The sequence below is a fragment of the Crinia signifera genome, chromosome 2, assembly GCF_055691185.1.
Source record: "Crinia signifera chromosome 2, ASM5569118v1, whole genome shotgun sequence".
Taxonomy (NCBI): Eukaryota; Metazoa; Chordata; class Amphibia; order Anura; family Myobatrachidae; genus Crinia; species Crinia signifera.
This window is the reverse complement of record NC_139218.1, coordinates 224879092-224886413: the sequence shown is the minus strand read 5'-3', so window position 1 is coordinate 224886413 and position 7322 is coordinate 224879092. Positions and strand designations below refer to the sequence as shown.

The 7322-nt window shown below is 51.2% G+C and overlaps 1 pseudogene; it reads left to right on the top strand.

Moving 5' to 3' along the window:
* Positions 1-2046: 2046 nt before the first annotated feature.
* LOC146060890 (U2 spliceosomal RNA) lies at positions 2047-2220 on the top strand (annotated as a pseudogene).
* The last annotated feature ends 5102 nt before the right edge of the window (positions 2221-7322 follow it).

The window sequence follows — 7322 nt, the reverse complement described above, 5'->3', positions numbered from 1 at the left end:
TACAAATGTTTTTGGATGAGTGTATGTCCAGAAAATGTCAAATAAAGAAAAAAATATATATATATATATAATTTATCAGTGACCATGTCAGGGAAAGCCCAGCCTGCTGTGGTTACACTTTCTGGATAATAAAGCGTGCAAAAAAGTGCTATACTAGCATCAAAAATCCTATGGAAATCCCTTGAGGGTGGGTTGTATTAACGGTTATGTCTCCTCTTCCTTTTTTCTCTCTAGGCCAGCCATTCCCAAACTCAGTCCTGCAGGCACACTATGACGTAAATTTATTAAAGAGTGAGGTTTTAGAAGTGAGAGATATTGCCCATAGCATGGTATAAAAGGTGAGTATTTAATCCAAAACTGGCAGAGAAGATCCACAATAATAAAAAAGTCACATACAATAAGACGTGCTGTGAGGGAGAGTGCTCACTGCAATCAGTGCTGAGCGCTGCAGACACAGCCAGGCTTGCACGCGCGCATGCACAGACTCCCATTATAGGCCAAGGGGACAGAATTGAGCTTGAACCGAGTGTGAGTCTGAATCACCCCCTAATTTCTTTCCAAAAAGTTTTTTTGACAGGAAAATTATCAATACAAAATAAAAATATTACAATTAAACAATATAATAAGATCCAGTGGTCATGATAAAGATGATAACAATCAACGCTATACTATAATCACAACTTAGCATTAGTGACAAGACACAGTGGGGCAGATGTTTTAAGCCTTAACAAGACATAAATCCAAGGTTGATAAGGAGAGATAAACGTCCAGCCAATCAGCTCCCAACTGCCATGTTACAGGCTGTGTTTGAAAAAAGTCAGTGAGGAGGTGATTGGCTGAACATTTATCTCTCTTTATCACCCTTGCATTTATCTCTTGTTAAGGCTTAATACATCTGCCCCATTAAAGCTTAAACACAACAAACAATAGTAATTATGTGTTAGAAAGGAGGATCATTGCTCAACAATTCTAGAAGGTACCAAAGGTGTTTGAGAAAGAGTTTTTTGAGGGCTACCTTCAAAAGGGGCAACAAAGTTTGGACATACAGCAGCCAGGCCGCCGCCTCCTCTAGCATCCTCAAAAACTATCTGCTGTATGGGGGCAGCCATTTTGTGTCACATTTTTTATTAGCAGCAGGAGCCGGGAGAGCCGGGACTACAGACAGTTGCACCGGCAGGTCCCGGCAGAACCCCTGGCACCTACACTTTCTCTGCGGGGTCTATGGGGCTATTTTTACGCCATTGCTCTAATCCCACATCGAACCTGGAATTCTCAACATTCCACTAGCGTGACAATAGCATTCCGCATGCTGCCAACAGAAAGCCTATTTAAGTACCCCCACAATACTTTTTTTTTTATCTTTTAATCTGTGACAACCCAGAAAGGCAGTGGATTTACATGTTTGTATGTAAGAAAACATATGGTCAAATAAGGTAGCCTTGGCAAAAGGGGGCATGACTTCACGAGATGATGCACATGTGAGCCATGCCTGTGTGCCATCACTGTGGGGGCATTCCCAGCACTCTGTGAGCTACTGGTTATGCCCCCAGTCCCTCTGTCTGCCGTGAATAGACCCTGAGTGACAGGGGGACTCCCAACTTCCCCCCACCACACGACACTGCTCACCGCAGCGAGGCAATGTGACTGTTCTGGAAAAAGTGTTCCACAAATATAATCTAAAGTGTCAGTTTTCTGTCATAAAAGGTACATTGTCTGTGTCTCCATCAGACACAGACAATGTAGGAATGCAGCTAGACACCATTGTAAACAGTTGCTGCCAATTTGGCTGTTATCTATGGTGACTGTTAATCCCTAGGGCTGCATAGTGTTCAGGGAGATCAGATCCAGGTTGCCTTCTTTTCTAATAACAATAAACTAGCACCCAAAATTGAATTGCAGCCAAATGCCCCAGAGGCAGAGTGATTTAGTATACATAAGGGAAGAGCTTTGGTTCTGTACATTCACAATAATTATCTCCCTCATTGAAGCATTAAGCATTTTCAGCCACTTTAATTTATTCTATATGATACCCAGTGTGGGTAAAATATCGCTTCTTGGCCTTTTGGCTAAGATCAAGTGTAGTATCTGTTCTTATCAGCCTGTAGTATCCAATCCCAGGAAGACGGGAAAAGCTGGGACCGAGTAGATTGCTCTCTGGTCCGGGGGTAACATGTCGCCCTCGGCCAGGGAGACAGCGAAAAGCCCAGCCCAGTACTCAATCCCTGGGAGAGGTGAAACGTCGGGACTGAGTAGGTGTTTTCTTCTCCTTCGGTTGGTCTATTCGGCCGCTGCGGGGGAGACTCATCGAAAAGCCCGGTGGAGTATCCATTCCCATGCCGGGGGGTCGGAAAGGGCCTGCTGGTAGGGCGGAGAAACACTTGGTCGGACGCTGACTGGCTGGCTGCTTGGAGTCCGAGGCTGCACTGTGCCCCCGGGGAAACTCGGGGGTGCCGAACATGCACGGGTGATCCCAAAATCACCATGCACTAGTATGGCACTAGCACTGCGCACTTTCCCTCTAGGTATGCGCTTCACGTCCTTACCTCGTCCTTTTGGATGGGGTAGGACAATTTTTCACACCCCCACCCTGGCCTTCTGGCTAGGGTCCTATATTATTTATTTCTCTTCCCCCTCTCACGTTTGTCACTTTTCACGTTCCTTGTATTTTTTTGTAGTTTGTCACGTTTTTTTGGGTAGTGTGGTCGACCCTTCTGGGCCTTCCATTTCCCCAATGTGCCGAAGCTCTCGCCTTTTGGGGAGAGCTTCGGTCCCCCCCGAGGACGACCCCGAGCCGCAAGGCGGAGGGAAGTCCACTGCGGGTCTCTCCAAAGCATGGGCTGCGGAGGACCCACCGTCCTAACCCTTTCGGGGGTTGAGGAATGAGGGTCTCTCTAAGCTTCGGCGAAGAGGACCCACCGTTCCCTATTTTCCCCTTTTCGGCCTTATGGTTGAGAGGGGTTAGGGGAAAAACGGGGCCCTGTCTCTTCGGAGACGGACCCATTTCGATCGCACGGCCTCCTTTGCACGTGTTTAGGCACAGCACTGGTGGTGGGGAGCACACCTCGGGCTCCTGAGTTTTTTCAAACTCATCTGTTCTTATCAGTTGGGTCTGGACCGCCCCCCTGGCAGAGAATAGAGAAAGGTTGGACTAAACCACCTTGCTACTCAGCTGAGGAACGGGAATACCTCATGTTCTGGGCGGGTGCAAAGTCTCACTGAGTATCTTCATCCTGCCGTAGGGGGGGGAACACACTCTCCTACTGGTAGGGAGGGGAGAAGCATCGGGCCTAGTAGATGGGGCTCTTGTTCGGGGGTCTATAGCCTCCGAGGGAGAGTCACTCGAAAAGCCTAGTCTAGTATCCAATCCCAGGAAGACGGGAAAAGCTGGGACCGAGTAGATTGCTCTCTGGTCCGGGGGTAACATGTCGCCCCCGGCCAGGGAGACAGCGAAAAGCCCAGCCCAGTACTCAATCCCTGGGAGAGGTGAAACGTCGGGACTGAGTAGGTGTTTTCTTCTCCTTCGGTTGGTCTATTCGGCCGCTGCGGGGGAGACTCATCGAAAAGCCCGGTGGAGTATCCATTCCCATGCCGGGGGGCCGGAAAGGGCCTGCTGGTGAGGCGGAGAAACACTTGGTCGGACGCTGACTGGCTGGCTGCTTGGAGTCCGAGGCTGCACTGTGCCCCCGGGGAAACTCGGGGGTGCCGAACATGCACGGGTGATCCCAAAATCCTTTATTATTAAAGGGTCCTTTATTATTTATTTCTCTTCCCCCTCTCACGTTTGTCACTTTTCACGTTCCTTGTATTTTTTTGTAGTTTGTCACGTTTTTTTGGGTAGTGTGGTCGACCCTTTCGGGCCTTCCATTTCCCCAATGTGCCGAAGCTCTCGCCTTTTGGGGAGAGCTTCGGTCCCCCCGAGGACGACCCCGAGCCGCAAGGCAGAGGGAAGTCCACTGCGGGTCTCTCCAAACCATGGGGTGCGGAGGACCCACCGTCCTAACCCTTTCGGGGGTTGAGGAATGAGGGTCTCTCTAAGCTTCGGCGAAGAGGACCCACCGTTCCCTATTTTCGCCTCTTCGGCCTTATGGTTGAGAGGGGTTAGGGGAAAAACGGGGCCCTGTCTCCTAGGAGACGGACCCATTCGATCGCACGGCCTCCTTTGCACGTGTTTAGGCACAGCACTGGTGGTGGGGAGCACACCTCGGGCTCCTGAGTTTTTTCAAACTCATCTGTTCTTATCAGTTCATTCTGAGAGACAGCTCTGCTCCTTGTTTCTTGGACCAACAACAGTTCTTCTCAGGACTACCGCTGCCAGGCCGAGAAGAGAGAAAGAGTGAAGACATCGAGACTGCGAGGAGGAGAAGACATCGCCTGAAGAGGGAGAAGCCGGAGAAGACTGAGGGTCAGACTTGCTCTTCTCTGCCCTCCGAAGCAACTGCCGACACTCCTCCTCTTGACGCCAAGGAAAAAGCTTCGCCCCGACTGTGAGGAGAAGAGGACATCACCTGAAGAGGAGAGCAACGCACCCTAGCCACCTGGGAGAGGCAGACTTGTTTGCTCTGCCCTCTCGAAGCCTTGCAGCGCTCCCAAGCTGAATAGGAGGGTCAGACTTGCCTGCTCTGCCCTCTGAAGCCTTCACTGCTCCAGAGCCACCGCCGAGGGTCAGACTTTTCTGCTCTGCCTTCTGAGAGCCTCCGGCGAGGGTCAGACTTTTCTGCTCTGCATCATGCATCACTCTCTAGCCTCCTGGAGGGTTAGACTTGTGTTGCTCTGCCCTCTGAAGTGACCTCTTCATCTCCTCCTCTCGATGCCGAAGAAGACTTCAACTGCCCCGAGAAGCCGGAAGGCTGGCCACAGCTGCTCCAGTCCTGGTGCCGGCCTCAGCCTCCACTCTGGCCCTCCTCGCTGGGAAGAAGAAGCCCGGGAAGAAGGGTAAGTCACCGGCCGAAGGTCCGACCGCCTCAGCCGGCCCCTGCTCCACTGCCCCTTCTGCGCCACCACCAACGGTGCCCATCCAGTACCACTTGAAAGGCCTCCCAGCCCTGGAGCCCTGGATGAGACAGACTGTGGTGATGAAGCTGAAGGAGGTCGACGGACAGGTGCCGGACCTTTCGCTGGTGCAATTCGGTAAGATGATGGTCCTGGATCAAGGATTCTCAGCCCCCGAAGTCCTCAGCACCCAGACCTTCATCAAGGGGATCTTTTATGCCACCTTCGCCACCATTGCCATCTGTAAGAGGTATTGGGAGGCGGTGAAAGCGGCAATTCCTATTCAAAGGGAGGAGAGCGGTTGACAGTTTCAATGCTAAGCCGACATGTGCCTGCCAAAGACATCGTCACATTCCTGAACAGATCCTGCACGGTCCTCAAGGAACCCACAATGGTCCAGCTGAGCAACGGGCTCTGGGATGGAAAGTGGTTCGTGCCCAGACGGAGTCAAGCACCTCAGACCATGCTTCTCCCTGGGGGTAACTGCAGGACTTATCCACTATGTGGCCCAATCACGCACTTGCAGGAAGTGCGATGGAAAGGACCACTTTGGGAAGGAATGCAAGGTCCTGGCTTGCAGGATTTGTCGACTGGCTGGCCACGAGACAAAGGACTGCCCCACGAAGAAGACCTGCAACCTGTGTGGCTCGGTGGATCATGTCTACAAGGATTGTCCAAGTAGAGCAAAATCCTACGCCGCAGCAGCATCTGGTGTGGTCATCCCTCCCAAGGTGCCACCCACACCTGCACAGAAGAAGGTCCTGCAAAAGCAAGGTGGTAAGAAACCTTCCCCCAGCATTCCTAACCCTCCTCCCCTCCCTCCCTCCCTCTGTGACAGCAACTCCCATCCCGGTTGCTCACACCACCCCCCTCCCTCACCCTCCTGACCTGTGAACCAACCCACCCTTCCTCCCACCACCCCATCTCTCCCTGTCCCTCTCCTCTCCGAGGAAGAGTTTCCACCTCTTGCCCCCGCAGGAAACGTACAACCCGGAAGGAAGAGGCAGGAGTTAGACAGCCCAGTGGCTGACCCGAAATCCTCAAAGAAAGCAGCAGTGGAGTCGGTTGAGCCGGTTCATGACTCCCCCACCCTCGAGGAGGAGATGGAGGCCTATTCAGAGGTCTTTGAGGAGATTGGGGTACCTGAGCTGAACAGCCTCAACAACATCGACCAACTGCTCGACATCATCAAGACACCCCAGCAGGGAGATCCTGTGGCCGACCCAGAGGAAACGCCTCCCGGTGGGAGTGGTAACGTAAATGTATTGTAACCGTAACCCTAACCTTTTTCTCTTAACAAATGGTAGCTTTCAACCTTTTTACCATTAATGCGAGGAGCATTAAGGAAAAGTGCAGACGTCAATCTATTTTTGCTTTTCTTGACATTCAGAAATGTGATGTGTATATGTTGCAGGAATGCTCTCTCCCTTTCTCCAGGTCCTATAGACATCTGGCCCAGCAGTGGTCACATGGTCCGTCCTACTGGTCCGGTGGAGGTGAGTGTAAGCCTGCAGGGGTAGCCCTTCTGATTAGTGATAGCCTCTTCACGTTAGATTCTGTTCAGGAGTTTGTCTGCGGCAGGTTACTTGTCGTAGATGGCTCCTGGGCAGGTGAGCCTATCAGGCAATCTGCGTGTATGCTTCACCTATAAAGAATTATTATTATCATTATAATTTTATTTATAAGGCGCCACAAGTGTTTCGCAGCGCCGTACAAAGGAACAATACAGGGAGACAAAACTTGGCATAACATTGAATAAATAACAAAAATACTGTACAAATAAAGAGCGCCACAGATCAATACACATTACAGCTTGGATATAAGTAGTGAGGACTCAATCAACATACAACTAGAGGCTTGAGGCCAATGATGGAGAGGAGTATGCAGACGAAGATGGTCACTGAGTGTTGGAGTAAAGGAGAGCTGTGAGTGAAATGTGAAGAGAAGTGGGCTTTGACAACAGGAGGGAAGAGGGCCCTACTCGGAGGAGCTTACAATCTAGTAGGAAGGGGAGACAGACAGATTACAAGAGGTGCAAGCGAGGGGGTGGTGGTTAGATAGCAGGATGTAAACAGGAAACAGGCAAGGGGTCGGAGAACCAGCTGGTTTATGCAGTGGAAGGGTACGCTTTAATGAATAGGTGAGTTTTCAGTGCCCGTTTGAAGCTTTGCAAGGTCGGGGAGAGTCTAATGGAGCGAGGGAGTGCGTTCCACTGAAGGGGTGCAGCACGGGCAAAGTCCTGTACTCTAGCATGGGAAGCAGTGATCAGGGTGGAGGAGAGACGACAGTCGTCAGCTGACCGTAGAGGGCGGGAGGGTGTATGAATGGAGATG